Source organism: Mixophyes fleayi, chromosome 2 (genome assembly GCF_038048845.1).
Source record: "Mixophyes fleayi isolate aMixFle1 chromosome 2, aMixFle1.hap1, whole genome shotgun sequence".
NCBI classification, from domain to species: Eukaryota; Metazoa; Chordata; class Amphibia; order Anura; family Limnodynastidae; genus Mixophyes; species Mixophyes fleayi.
Window position 1 is genome coordinate 210,774,988 of NC_134403.1, and position 13,339 is coordinate 210,788,326.

The following is a 13,339-nucleotide window of genomic DNA, read 5'->3' on the forward strand; positions in this document are numbered from 1 at the left end:
CACGCGGCTGCACCCCGCCCCAAAGAAAATATATGTTATATTCTAATCTTTTTTATTTTTCAGTACTTTTCCATTTTGAAAGGTCATTCAGTGAGATCTACTGTATTATTAAAAAAGAGTGTGAGGGTCAGCATGTAGCTGTGCACCTCAAAAACAGGTATATATTCTAATCTTTCTATTTTTCCATACATGTCCTTTTTGAAAGGGCCATTCAGTGAAATCTATATTTAAAAAAGGGTGTTTGTACATGAGGGTCAGCACGCAGCTGTAAACCCCCCAAAAATACTATATATTCTAATCGTTTCTATTTTTCCACACTTGTCCAATTTGAAATGGCCATTCGGTGAAATCTATATTTAAAAACGGGTGTTTATGTGTGAGGGTTTTTCTTGGGCATTGTCGACATTCAGCGACCATATGTAGAACATTGCAGTGACTGCAAAAAAATATGTTATTTGCCATTCCACCAACTGAAGCAAGCCCTTTAAATTAATTAAACAGCAAAAAAATTAGTGTAAGGTGCAAGAGATAAAAAATGGTGAAGCGCTACACATGTGCTAATTTTGAAACATTACACAGCATGCATCATGGAGAGTGAAGAGGTAGTAACAATCAGATGTCATTAGATAGACAAGAAGATATCCAATTGTAAAGGGCTACCTAATTTGCTGTCACTATTTAAATAAATGAAGATGCTGAGACACAGGTGTCCTGCACCCATACTACAAAAACTCAAAGATTACACACACAATACATTGCCAGAACATTCATCAGTAGCCAAGAGCAGTGTCATGAATCCAGTGGATATTTAGTGGATCCTTTGTTACTGCCAGGTGATATTGCTTGTTCAGGGGTGCGGAATCTAACAGGTAGGTGATGTTCACCAGGGTCCCCCGCAAAGGGGTATGGACTTCGCTGCCCCTATCCCGCAGGTCGTGGTCACCTGGATGAGTATTGGGCAGAGTAGTGGGCGGAGCCAGACATAGAAGAAAGATGACGGCAGCTCAGAGGAGTAATGGAGGAGTAGCACTACAGCTGATCTGATATAGTAGCAAAGAGCAGCAGCAGGAGAGTCTCTGGGACAGCAGCAGGTCAATGGAGTCAATAGAGGTACAGAATGATGGCTGATGCGATGAAGATGAATTCAGAGCAACAGCAGGAGAGTTACTGGTACAGCGGCAGTTCAGAGAGCGGTAGCGGAATAGAACTTTAGCTGATTCGATGGTGGTAACTCAGAGCAACAGCAGAGAATCACTGGTACAGCGGCAGTTCAATAAAAGTAGAAGTGGAGTGGAACTATAGCTGATCCGAAGACGGTAACTAACCAACAGTAGGTGAGTCACTGGTACAGCGGCAGTTCAACAGAGGCAGTAGCGGAGTAGAACTTAGCTGGTCTGATGATGGCAACTCAGAGCAACAGCAGGTGAGTCACTGGTACAGTGGAAGTTCAACAAAGGCAGTAACGGAGCAGAACTTAGCTGATCCGTAGATGGCAACTCAGAGCACGGCTGGTGAGTCACTTGTACAGCGGTAGTTTGACAGAGGCAGTAGCGGAGTAGAACTTAGCTGATCCATAGATGGAAGCTCAGAGTACAGCTGGTGATATCAAGAGTGGCGACGTCCACAGTGGAGCTACAACAGTAGAGTTAGCCAAAAGGAGCCGGGTCCTTACAGAGAGTGAATGAACTTGAAGAACAGGAATCAGACAGTAGGAAATGGGAGGTTTAAATAGTGCTTCAAAATGCCAGGACCAGTGGGGAACCAGTAGAAGGTCATAAGAGAGGGGAGTAGGCGTTTACATGCGAAGAGTAGATGATCAATGTATCCAAGGGTGTCATCAGGATACCGGCATCACCGCTTACAGGAGGATGGTAACAACGCCGGTGCCCGTCCGCGGGGCCGGTGTGTGACAAGCAGGGCTTTCCTTACCTTGCCGCTATATAAATAATTGTAGATGTTGAGAGATGAAAGTGGCCTGCAGCCATACTAAAAGTCTTCAAAGACAATGCACACAGCCGAATACATTGCCAGAGTATTTACCAGTAGCCAAGAGCAGGGCTTTCCTTACCTTCTTTTACTTATATGTTCTATGCCGTAATGCTGCCCTTCTAAATCAAACCATGGTACTCATATATTTATGGAGAGGGAGGGCTGAAAAATCATTCCCCAGGGGAAAATTCATCCAGATCTGTGGTAAAGGGGACTGACCGAGACTTGCAGCGGAAATGGTCCCCAACACCCATGTATATACATATGGAATGTATATAAATAATATTTATATGCTATATTAGTTAAGTGTAAGAAATGTATAAAAGAGAAGGTTCAGATAGGCTAATAGTTGCCCTTCCCACACATGTAAAGTGCTACGGAATCTGCTGGCGCTATATGAATAAATGTTGATGATGATGTTAGTATGTATAATATTCACATTGATGCACATTTGGTTGCCCAAAATATGTTTTGACAATGCAATTGAATGTCCACATTCTGAGAAATTAAGAAGACAGATTTTGGCCCTGCCAAAAAATACATGTACAGATGGAAATATGATGGCTGATGATTTATGTGATGGAGTCATTGGATGGACAGTGGTATGAATGAATAGAGTTAGATATTTTGTAAAGTAAATAGATGAAGGTGGCCTGCATCCATACAACAAAAATTCAAAGATTAGCCACATAATACATTGCCAGTGCATTCATCGCTAGCCAAGAGAAGGACTTTCAAATTTTGTTATACTTATATTCTCTGTGCCATAATGCTGCCCTTCTGAATCAATACAGGGACTTGTAAATATTTATGAGGAGGGAGGGCTATAAAATGATTCCTCCAGGGTGAAGTGCGTTGAACCCTTGGGTAAAGGCGACTGCCTAAGACTTGCAGCAGAGGCATCCCGAAGAAGGGGTGTACTCACTCAGGGCAACTGGGATACCTCACACTGCTGCTGCATCCCAGCAAGCAACAGGTAGCCGGGGTGCACAGTTGCAATTAAATTATTGCTGCCTCATGAGTGGACATGAGGGGCGTGCTCTTGGCCCCATCTCCATGCTACTGTTTCCTGGTCATAAGCTTTAACTACTTTGAGTTAAGTCCTGGGGGCACCCGAGTACCTGTGACTGCATTCAACTCTATGGGAAAAGCGGCTGCTATAGGTGAAGACCTCTACTGTTAGTTCTAAAAGCTTATGACAGTTATTAGGAAACCATAACATCATAAAGGATTATATCCTGGGACCAATGGTGTAATGAAAATTTGACCATCCACTGTTTGGTTTTGCTATTAGTTGTCAGCTGACTCACATTGCTCTTTCCGCCACCATTTTTGATTAGCTACAAACTGTGACCTTTTGCCAAATTTACATTTGTGTCAAAGTTGGCTATTTATTTATTCAATTACAGTAACAGTAAGTCTGAACTTGCGAAGGGGGTTTGGTTGCAATGAAAGAAAGAGATATCAACACTATGCAGTTTATTATTTTTTTAATTGAATCGGAGAGAGCAAATGCAATAATGGCAGTTATAAAATTGTTCATTAAGACAGCTTGCTGCAGACTTTGGCGAAAATTGATAGAAATTGGGACAATTGGGACGGGATAATTTCTACGACTGGAAATGAATGTTAATGCTATAAATAGTAATACTGGAGCAAAACATCTCAAAATGACATTATTTAACCTATGTTTCATAATTGTTAATTAAATCCAAAACCAAAACATTTTGCATTTTTTTTTTTTTGCAAAACCGGTAGAGAAGTCGAAACACGAACGCAGTTTAGAACAGAGACTGGTTTCGAAACAGAAACACGAGGGTCAGCACACGTCTCTAAGAAAAAATCAAGGTTTTGAATTGCCAAATTCTGTTTTTAGAAAAATTCAGGTTTGGCTGAATACATGTCTGTCCAACTCTGATTTGCCGAGAGCATATAATCAAAGATGTGTCAATTTAGTCTGCCTAGGGCGGGAGTTAAAATAGTGCCATTCTCATCCCTTTCTCAAATTAATGATCTTCTTATAAGATTTACACTTTAGCAGTACAAAAAAATAATTTATTTTTCTAAAGAAATCTATACTGTGCTGTCTCCATAAACCTTGTGCCTATGACAGCTGTCTCAAGACTCTCTACATTTTAGCTTTTTAATTTTGGCCTCTACTGCTTAATATTAATCTGCATTTGGTGTATCCTTAATAAACATGATTATCTAAAACATAAAATGAATAATACCAAGAGGGAATGGCTTTTTCCCCTGGATACAAACCAGTATCAGCAGTACTTACTGATCTTAAGTGTTAGAAGAGGACAGTCCCTAAGGGCTTTTGACACACTACTGTAGTTGACAATCATCAACAATTCAGTCAGTATTTTCATATAACTGCATCATTAATTTTCTTAGGAACACAAAAATTTAGTTGGTGCAATGCAATAATAGCAAAACAGTGCACAGCCAAATGCAATGTAAATAAATGACATGACCTAATGAAAATATATCACCTATTTCTAAAACAGGATTAGTTGTTGGCAAAACCACAAAATACAAAAATATAGTTTAGAGTTAGGAAAGCAAAAAATATAATCAAAATAAATCTAAATTTATTAGCACAAAAAAAGACATGCAGCACACAATACCATTAAACATAGTTGCCTACACACATAGGGCCTGAGTTATTAAAGAAAGTAAGGTAAAAAAAAGGAGTGTTCTCCGGGACAAACCATGTTACAATGCAAGGGGTGCAAATTAGTTTATTATTTTGCATGCAAGGAGAATACTGGTTGTTTGTTCATGGAGCACACAAATACTTGATAGATTTATTTTTACACTGAAATGTAAAGTTGATCTAGGACATGCCATACCCCAACTATAAATCTGTCTTACATTTTAAATTTGCCTCCCCCTCCAGTACAACATGGCTTTGCCAAGGTGCAAAGTTACTCCTTTGTTTGCCTTACTTTCGTTAATGACTCTGGCCCATAATATATGGTAAACTTTCGTGGGTCTCAGTCATTTTAGCTGCAGTGAAAAAGACAGGCCAGTCAGACTATTCATATACCCCCTGCACCTAAACAAAGCACTGATAAGGCATCGACACCCATTTAGAACGGTCAAACAAGTTATTGCTGACAAGCCTGAGGCAAAAAACTTCAGCACCCTGCATGCTAAATGTGCCAAAAGGAATTTGAAGCCCCAGTAGAACAACTTGCTGGACCCCTCCTCCTCCACTCATAATAGGAGATGGGTTGTGCGCTCCCATGCTACCAACCTTCGAGAATCTGCTTGTCTCAATACTTACGTGGTACAAGCTGAGAGTGCAACATATGAACATAAGCATCACCACCTGCAGCAACCAATCCAACTACAGTTGACCCAGAACTCATTCATACTTCACAGGAATTAAAATCTGATGGGCCCATGACCATACCTTCAGACTCAAGACTATCATTTGACCTCCCTGAATGCTCAGGTGGACTTTTGGGAAATCATCAACCAGTGATGCTTCTTATCACCACGAGGTCTGGTCAGGTGTCCCAGCCTAACCCGGGAATATGTAACTTAATCCTGATTCTTACATGGCCTTTTCTCCCATTAGCTTGCCGCCCTATCCAACCCCTCTGACACTTAAGGCCTAACCCATTATCTGTATTTTGAAGTGAATGATGTAAATGTATGACCTGCCAGAGTCTGGCAGGAAGTGAGGTAATTGGCTAGGAATGCTGTGTGGGTCCTGTTCTCTGTTCTACATTCTAGTTATGAATGTCATGCTGAGTAAACATGTTATGTTCTCTCCTGAGATTTGTCATTCCAGTCTTTCTACACCCAAATCTATATGTACTAGACGTCAGGTCCAGGTATTATAAATGCAATAAAATGAGACATGATGATGCAAAGTTAAGATGATGAATGTAAGTCAGATCCAGGTAATATAGAAAAAACAGATAAGACAAAGCAATATAATTGGGGCCTTAAAGAAACTAGTGTAAAGAAAGTATGTTAGACAACTTTTTTCAAACTCTTTCAGGGGTGTTTCTTGCAATTAACAGCCATTTCATCTTCCCAAAAGGACTGGCGAGGCTCGGGTGTCGGCCTCTATTTTTAATGAGACAAAATGTTTTATTAAACAGTGCACTTGTTAAAATAAATAACTCATGAAAAAAAGATACCTACACAATTTTCAAAAAAAGTTTATTTTAAATATTTTCCGCAAAATCCTTACCACTTTATTAAATGTAACAATAAAAAAACAGTTTTCTTGGTCTATCATGGTCCAAATGGAAAATAAAATAGCCCTTGACGCCGGGATGCAGGCTTAAATGTTTTGATCAAAACATGAACTAATACCTCATGTTTTCATTTTGCTAGATACATACAAATATGCAGTGTTAAGGATAAGCGCTGACAACTGTCTTTTTTTTTGTATACATATATGGGTATTTATATTTCCATGCAGCTGGCACCATATATAATATTGGATATACCGAGCGCAGGCTTACTGCCACGAAACTGGTACCATATATAATATGGGATATACCGAGCATGGGCTTATTTTTTCTCTGATTTTGTCTCAAAATATTGCCTTATGTTGTCATAGCATCTGTCCATTAAGCCTATTTAAGGCACATTTGGGTGTGGCTTACAAGCCAGCCCTTGCTAGATGTAAGCCACTATACCTGGGAGGTGAGTGCATCTGATTTTAACTGCATTTTAATGGTGTTTTAAAGCATATAGGTCAGTGTAGGACCTGCATAAAATGAGGTGTCCTTGACGCTGGGATGCAAGCTTAAATGTTTTGATCATAATATGAACTAATACCTCATGCTTTGCTAGATACATATAACTATGTAGTGTTAAGGATAAACAATGAAAACAACTATATTTTTGTTTTGTATGCATATATAGGCATTTATATTGCCATGCAGCTGGTACCATTTATAATATTGAATATACCGAGCACAAGCTTATTTTTTTCTCTGCTATTGCTAGAATCAATGTTGCATTGAGGTTGTGGTGCTAGTACCCCTATTACAATTATCCTAGCAGTGATGCCTGCTACTTGTCATGGTCCCTAATATAGTATAGAGTGACGGGGGTTAATTGCTAGCTACCTAGATTGAATCTAATGTGGGGTTTGGGCAATAGCAATAGCAATCTAATGCTACTGTAAAATGAGATTCGCCACATCAGCTTGTGAATCCAAAAGAAATAAAATGCAGTAATTAAATAAGAGATCAGTCACATGCAACAAATTTATAATTTATTTAAAACATACATTTTTGAGAATGAGTTTTCTGAACAGTAGAAGTGATAATGCAGGTTTGCTGTTTGTGGACATATTACACATACAGTAGTTGTCTACTCTCCTTGAATGCCCAGATGGCTCCAATATTAAGATTGAGACCTTCCAAGAGAAGAGGCAATGGTCTTGCAATGGTACTAAAATGGCTGCTGAAATTGAGTGTGAATAATAGGATAAATACATATGTCCCAACGGTCCCTTATTTGGCTTAACTGCCAATGTTTATGGATGATTTCTAGCTAATGGCAGAGCCGGACACATGCATCATCATGAAACACAGTAAACAACCTTATGCAATTCAGACCTCTATCTCACATATAATAAATTATACTTAAAAATTGCATATGGGCAGCATGGTGGCTCAGTGGTTAGCAATTCTGTTTCACAGCACTGGTGTCATGAGTTCAATTCCAGTCCCAGGGCTATATCTGTATATTATTAGTTTATATGTTCTCCCCGTGTTTGCATGGGTTTCTTCCAGGTGCTCCAGTTACCTCCCACAAAACATAATGGTAGGTTAATTGCATGCTGACCAATTAATACATGTGTGTGTGTGTGTGTGTGTGTGTACTTGCATTCATATGCTTGTGGGGACATTGACCTGTTTACACACCAACACTGTGGGGACCTGAGTCGTAGTGGAGACAAAAATTGAGGTCCCCACAAAGGGTTCTCAAGGCTAATCAATGCAGGGGACCTTGCTGATATTCTCAACATAAAAATCTGGTATGTCCCCGCGAGTCACATGTGTCGGAACATAAGTGTGCGTGTGTCCAATGTGGAGGGGAGAAAGTGTGTGTGCATCCCACCGCTAGAAGCCAGTATTCCGTCCAAGTATATAGCAGGAGCAGGAAAAGGAAATAACTGCATGTTGCCGGCGCTTTGTACACCAAGCGGGTAAAGACACAGTTGAATCTGTCTGCTGCTGAAGACAGATTCAACAAGACAAGACAGGGACAGTGAAGCATGACAGAGACCACCAGTATCTCGACTATAGCCCAGAGAGCAGTGGAGATGAGTATGCCCCTGACACTTCGGTTCAGACACCAGCGGTGATTTCCCGTTGTCCACCAGCACAGCAGAGTGCAGGTACCCAGATATGAGTTCTATGTATGTCCATTCTCGACCTTCTGCTAGCTGTGTATTGGAGAGAATACGCAGTGTCTGTCCAAACGCTATCCAGAAACAGTGATGGCTCCAGGGCGTATAACCAAAAGCAGTACTGCCTGTTCTGTGAGAAGCCCCTCTTAAAAATTGCCCGGTACATGGAGCATGTTCAACGCAATGAGACTGAAGTAGCCTGGGCCCTGAAATTCCCCAAGCACGCGAAAGAAAGGTGCATGCAAATGGCACATCTTCACAATAGGGGCAACTTTGCACACAATGCTGAGGCAATGAGGGCAGGCCATGGCGTTCTGGTCCCGTGCAAACTTCCAGACAAAGAGATGGATGCTGAAGGCTTCATGCAATGTGTAGCCTGCCAGGGCTTGTTTGCAAGGAAATACCTGTGGTAACACATGAAGAGATGTAAGCTAAAGCGAAGGGGCAACAAGCTCACACTTGGCAAAAACAGAGTCCAGTCACTGTACACCTTTGCTCAGCCTGTTCCACCTGACATCAGTGATGACTTTTGGAAGCTCTTAAGTGACATGACCCAGGATAAAGTCTTACTCGCAGTCAAAAATGATCGATGCATCATGCAGATGGGACAGCATCTGTTCAATCGGGTTGGATCAAATGTTGGCAGGCCAAGTACATCCGTCAGAAGCTTAGAGAAAAGGGGAAGGTTCCTGCTACAGGCCAGAAGAGCTACCCCTTTGGAGAGGATGAAAGACTTTTCCGCCCCATCGAACTTTCTGCACATAGTAGACGCTATGAAGCTGGTAGTTGGCTATGACGAGGAGACAGGTACATTTCAGACAAACTAATAATATCAAAAGATAGAGGAATAATCAAGCGCTTCCTTTCCACAGACATAAATATAATGTGTGATTAACGAATACACCAGATAATATAGTGTGTAAAAATGGAAAATGACTTATATAGTGCATATATCAGAATTCACTTCCAATTGTACTCCTGTATCAAACAATGTCTAAACGACCGGTTCAACCGTCACTTTTGTTTCCTCTTCGAACCAATATATAATTAAGTGTGACTTTCCAGCTTGCCACCTTTATGTATAGGATTTGTGGAAATATGGAAAATTCTCCAGTTTGTCTTCTCCTCTAGACCAAGTATATGGGAAGCTCTCATATGTAGTCAGACCGATGATCATATAGGGAGAGACAGGAGAAATAGACACGCATAGTGTAATTCCGTATAAATAGAATCAATGGCTCGTGAGTAAAAAGTAGAAACTCACATTTATTATAAAATATCAAACAGATAAAAACAAGTATAAATCTACACACTGTAGGAGTCAACTCATACCAGATAGAAAATGGTAATGGGCATCCGAAGCAAGACGCTAGCAAATGCAAAAGCTTTTTCATTTGTGTAAATCATCCAATTTAGAATAATAACTATGTGATAGTTTATTTATAGAAAATACCGTTGATTATTACATTTGGTTTGGATGAAGGGTATTATGAATAGAATATATTATTCTGAAGTTATTTTTATATATGTTGTCATGGTCCATATGAACTTTACCCTATGGAGTATAAAAGGACTGATTAACTAAACACCTGCACCACCTTGAAAACGACTGCTCAGAGTTGAAACACATTGGTGTGAAGCAGGCTCACCTGTAGGAGTTTGACTTGAGGAACTATCCATCGAGACGGCGGCAGCCCGGGTGTGCTAGCGTCTTGTTTCGGATGCCCATTAACATTTTCTATCTTGTATTGTCATAATTGAAAAATGTCAGTGCTGTCAGCTCTGCTCTGAAGAGCAGAGCTGGACAGCGCATGTGTGGAGGGGTCACAATGATCCCTTCCTGTCACTCACCGCTCTCGCTCTGCAACTATAGTTGCAAAGATAGAGCGGAGATGTTTGTGTGCATGTCCAGTTCTTCAAATTGCACATGTGCAATTGCAGTAAGAAAAGAAGCGAAGAGGACTAGGATGAAATCTGGAAACAGCGCATTCCAAAGAGGTGAGGTAAGTATGTTTTTTTTTTATCACAGAAACAGCAGTTTATCGGAACTGCTGTTTCTGTGTTGGGTTCTACATAAATTTGAGAAATAGTTCAATTCTTATTAATGCGATAAGGATTAAAAACTATTTTTCACTTTATGTGAACATTGATAAATGTGCCCCATAAAGAGGACAAGAGAAAATAAGGGGGAGGCATATGGAAATAGCACTAATAATTTTCCAGAACATAAATGGACTCCATGGATACAGCGCATCAACAGTTACAAATGAATAATCATTAATATTTCTAGTTTTACCTGGTAGAACACATTGGGCCTGATTCATTACAGAAAGTAAAGCAAAAAAAAATAGTAACTTTTCATCTTGGCAAAACCATGTTACATTGGAGGGGGAGGTAAATTTAAAATGTGTGGAGATATTTATAATTGGCGTAAGGCATGTCCTAGATCAACTTCAAATGTCAGTGTAAAAATAATGCTATCAAGTATTTGTGTCCTACATGAAAAAACAGTCTGTATTCTCCTTATGTGCTAAATAATAAACTAAGTTACACCCCTCAAATTGTAACATGGTTTTGCCAAGATGCAAAGTTACTAAATTTTTTGCTTTACTTTCTTTAATGAATCAGGCCCCATGTGTCCTGTTTACAGCTTTATGGGTCTTTCAATAACTTGCTGTAAGGTACAACAGTCACAGTGTGCAAATCCTCCTGTAGCAACAATAGAGATGTTCGCTTACCCCCATGTTTTGGTTTTGGATCTGTAGTAACTTTGCGTTTTGGTTTTGGGTTTGGCAAAACCGCCCTCGAGTGTTTTGGTTTTGAAACTGTATTTTTATTAAAAACTGCTAAAATATGCTAAAATCACATAATGTTGATCTTTTATGTCTCTACATTATTATTAACATCAGTATCACTAATTTTCTGTCATTTCGAATCAATTTTGAACACCTCACAGGTCATAATATTATTTTCATTCACTTTCGGCCAAAGACTGCAGCGAGCTGTCTGGGTACTAAGCGACAGAGAAATGGCACAATCACATGGCAGTTCACAGCACATCTAGGAAACATTGCCACACAGCAGTGACAGAAAAGAAAATTGGTGCAAGATGGATTTGTCCTTGGGCCCTCCCATCCATATGTTAAAAAGATTTAGCAAACTCACAGAAACAGGAGTGGTAGCAGGTACAGTTTAACAAATCAAGCACTTCTGTGACAAGGAATGCCTTTTTTGTGGCTGAAGTGCTTGGTTTGTTTGTGCCATCACAAATCAAGCTAACAATGGGCTTAAGGGAGCTAAGCTCACAGTGCTGTCAATGAATTGTAAACTGCAGCTAGCTGGCTGGTTATTAATTGCCTGAGAAACGTCACAAACACACAGCAGATGTAGCAAACATTGCCACACAGCAGTGGCAGAAAAGAAAAGTGCTGCAAGATGGAATTGTCCTTGGGCCCTCCCATCCACCCTTATGTTGGATCTTAAAAAGGACATGCACAAAACAGGCACTTCAGCAACAAGGAGTGCTACTTTTGTGGCTGAAGTGCTTGGTTTGTTTGGGCCCCTATAAAACAAGCTACTAATAATAGCTTAGCTGCATTAAGCCCAACAGTGTTGGTAATGAACTCTACAGTGGCAAGATGTTGTCGTTATCATTCTCACACTCATCAGTGTGTACATCATTCTCACACAATATTAATTCATTCCCGCTGGAATCCACCATTACAGAAGTCTCTGTACTTTGATGTAATTGGTGGTAAAGGCCTTCCTCATGGAATTTGTAGTTCATTTTGATGAACATCATCTCTTACACATTTTAGGAAGTAGCCTCTACGCCGATAGCTAACAAGGTTCCCTGCTGTGCTGAAACCTCTTTCTGAATACCCACTGGAGGATGGGCAGCTTAGGTATTGCAAAGTGAGTTGGTACATGGGTCTCCAAATTGCCTTTTTTTCCTCCCAGTTTGTAAAGGGACTGTCTGACATGTCTATTTGTACACTGTCATTAAAATAATCCTTTACCATTCATTGAATGTTGATAGTAGGATCAGGTGGAGTTATGGCAGAGGTGTCACAAATTTTGGTCAATTCTTTTAGACCAGAACAAATGTCAAAATGTTGAGCTGACTCATCTGCATCACCAATGGGTGTCTTGGGAAAGCTAAGTTTTGTAAAGTACACAACAGTTTATAGCACATCTAGGTGACATTGGCACACAGCGGTAGCTGAAAGGAATAAGTGGTGCAAGATGGAATTCTCCAACCCAACCTTTTGTTGGATCTTAAAAAGGACATGCACACTTTAGCAAACCAAGCACTTCATCGACAAGGAGTGCCACTTTTCTGGCTGAAGTGCTTGGTTTGTTTGGGCCCCCACAAAACAAGTTAACAATGGGCTTAAGGTAGGTAAGCTAACAGTGCTGTCAATGAACTGTAAGACTGCAATGAGCTGCCTGGGTTCTCTGTCGTAACGGCTCAAGCACACAACAGTTTGTAGCACATTTAGGAAACATTGCCACACAGCAGTGACAGAAAAGAAAAGTGTTGCAAAATGGAATTGTCCTTCAGAACTCCCACCCATCCTTATGTTAGATTGACCTAATATGATTGATGGGCAGCAGAGAAGACGAGGTTATAAATTTGACAATATAATGACATTGACATTATTCTTATGGCATCAATTGCAATGTAGACAGTATTTATTAGGTTGACAATTCAAATGTTGACAGTATTATCCATAACTCTACCCCTATCGCTATCCCTAGACCTGTCCCTCACCATGTTCCTATCCTTATCCCTAAACTTGTCCCTATACCTATCCCTATACCTGTCCCTATCCCTAGACCTGTTCTTTTCCCTGTCCCTAGACTTGTCATTAACCATATCCTTAGCCCTATAATAATACTGTCCACATTTGAATAGTCTACCTTATCATACTGTCCACCATGTGAATTGGC